Genomic DNA, 2,657 nt, shown 5'->3' with positions numbered 1-2,657 from the left:
AATGAGTTATGGACCCTGCTATGTTCTGTTGTACTACTCTGAGGGATGTAATATTTGCGGAATGGTACTTCGTGAATGTTATATCAACGACTGGCATACTACAACATGCAGTGGTATGCTGGGTCACCACATTTGGTTTTGAAAACATGAAACAATTTTGTCAACGGTAGTAATAAAGCATATGTATCATGTAAATTATATCTTACAAGTTGCAAGCCTCATGCATAGTATACTAATAGTGCCCGCACCTTGTCCTAATTAGCTTGGACTACCGGGATCATCGCAAGACACATGTTTTAACCAAGTGTCACAAAGGGGTACCTCTATGCCGCTCGTACAAAGGTCTAAGGAGAAAGCTCGCATTTTGGATTTCTCGCTTTTGATTATTCTCAACTTAGACATCCATACCGGGACAACATAGACAACAGATAATGGACTCCTCTTTAATGCATAAGCATGTAGCAACAGTTAGTATTCTCATATGAGATTGAGGATATATGTCCAAAACTGAAACTTCCACCATGATTCATGGCTTTAGTTAGCGGCCCAATGTTCTTCTCTAACAATATGCATGCTCTAACCATTAAAGTGGTAGATCTCCCTTACTTCGGACAAGACGGACATGCATAGCAACTCACATGATATTCAACAAAGAGTAGTTGATGGCGTCCCCAGAAAACATGGTTATCGCACAACAAGCAACTTAATAAGAGATAAAGTGCATAAGTACATATTCAATACCACAATAGTTTTTTAGGCTATTTGTCCCATGAGCTATATATTGCAAAGGCGAATGATGGAAATTTAAAGGTAGCACTCAAGCAATTTACTTTGGAATGGCGGAGAAATACCATGTAGTAGGTAGGTATGGTGGACACAAATGGCATAGTGGTTGGCTCAAGGATTTTGGATGCATGAGAAGTATTCCCTCTCGATACAAGGTTTAGGCTAGCAAGGTTATTTGAAACAAACACAAGGATGAACCGGTGCAGCAAAACTCACATAAAAGACATATTGAAAACATTATAAGACTCTACCCCGTCTTCCTTGTTGTTCAAAACTCAATACTAGAAATTATCTAGACTTTAGAGAGACCAAATATGCAAACCAAATTTTAGCAAGCTCTATGTATTTCTTCATTAATGGGTGCAAAGTATATGATGCAAGAGCTTAAACATGAGCATAACAATTGCCAAGTATCACATTATTCAAGACATTTTACCAATTACTACATGTAGCATTTTCTGTTTCCAACCATATAACAATGAACGAAGCAGTTTCAACCCTCGCCATGAACATTAAAAGCTAAGAACACATGTGTTCATATGAACCAGCGGAGCGTGTCTCTCTCCCACACAAGCATGAATTTATTCAGAGAACTAAGATAACAAACGAAAATAAAAGCACACAGACGCTCTAAGTAAAGTACATAAGATGTGACCGAATAAAAATATAGTTTCAAGAGAAGGAACCTGATAAGTTGTCGATGAAGAAGGGGATGCCTTGGGCATCCCCAAGATTAGACGCTTGAGTCTTCTTGAAATATGCAGGGGTGAACCACCGGGGCATCCCCAAGCTTAGAGCTTTCACTCTTCTTGATCATAGTATATCATCCTCCTCTCTTGACCCTTGAAAACTTCCTCCACACCAAACTCAAAACAAACTCATTAGAGGGTTAGTGCATAATCAAAAACTCACATGTTCAGAGGTGACACAATCATTCTTAACACTTCTGGACATTGCTCAAAGCTACTGGAAGGTAATGAAACAAAGAAATCCACCCAACACAGCAAAAGAAGCAATGCGAAATAAAAGGCAGAATCTGTCAAAACAGAACAGTCCGTAAAGACGAATTTTATTGAGAAACCAGACTTGCTCAAATGAAAATGCTCAAATTGAATGAAAGTTGCGTACATATCTGGGGATCACTCACGTAAATTGGCATAATTTTCTGAGTTACCTACAGAGAATTAGGCCCAGATTCGTGACAGCAAGAAATCTGTTTCTGCGCAGTAATCCAAATCTAGTATGAACCTTACTATCAAAGACTTTACTTGGCACAACAATGCAACAAAAATAAGATAAGGAGAGGTTGCTACAGTAGTAACAACTTCCAAGACACAAATATAAAACAAAGTACTGTAGTAAAATAAACACATGGGTTATCTCCCAAGAAGTTCTTTCTTTATAGCCATTAAGATGGGCTCAGCAGTTTTTATGATGCACTCGCAAGAAATAGTATTTGAAGCAAATTCAAAACTCATCAAGAAGCAAATTCAAAACTCATTTAAGTCTAACCCACTTCCTATGCAAAGGAATCTTGTACACAAATGAATTCATGAAGAACAAAGTGACAAGCATAAGAGGATAAAACACGATCAACTTCAAGATTCTCAACATAAAGAGGGGAAACTTAATATTATTAAGATGCATATAACCATGTTTCCCTCTCTCATAATAAATTTCAGTAGCATCATTAATCAAATCCACAATATACCCATTACTTAAAACATTCTTATCATGGCTCATATGTATAGAAGTATCATTAATTTTGGCATAAGAAGAGTTCTTCTCATTAATAGTAATTGGAGCAAGATTATTATCAAGAATTTGAACATGGTAAACAAGTTGCATATTAAGGGAATTGTTTTTGGCAA

The sequence above is a fragment of the Lolium rigidum genome, chromosome 7 (assembly GCF_022539505.1).
Source record: "Lolium rigidum isolate FL_2022 chromosome 7, APGP_CSIRO_Lrig_0.1, whole genome shotgun sequence".
NCBI classification, from domain to species: domain Eukaryota; kingdom Viridiplantae; phylum Streptophyta; class Magnoliopsida; order Poales; family Poaceae; genus Lolium; species Lolium rigidum.
Note: the sequence above shows the minus strand (reverse complement) of the source record.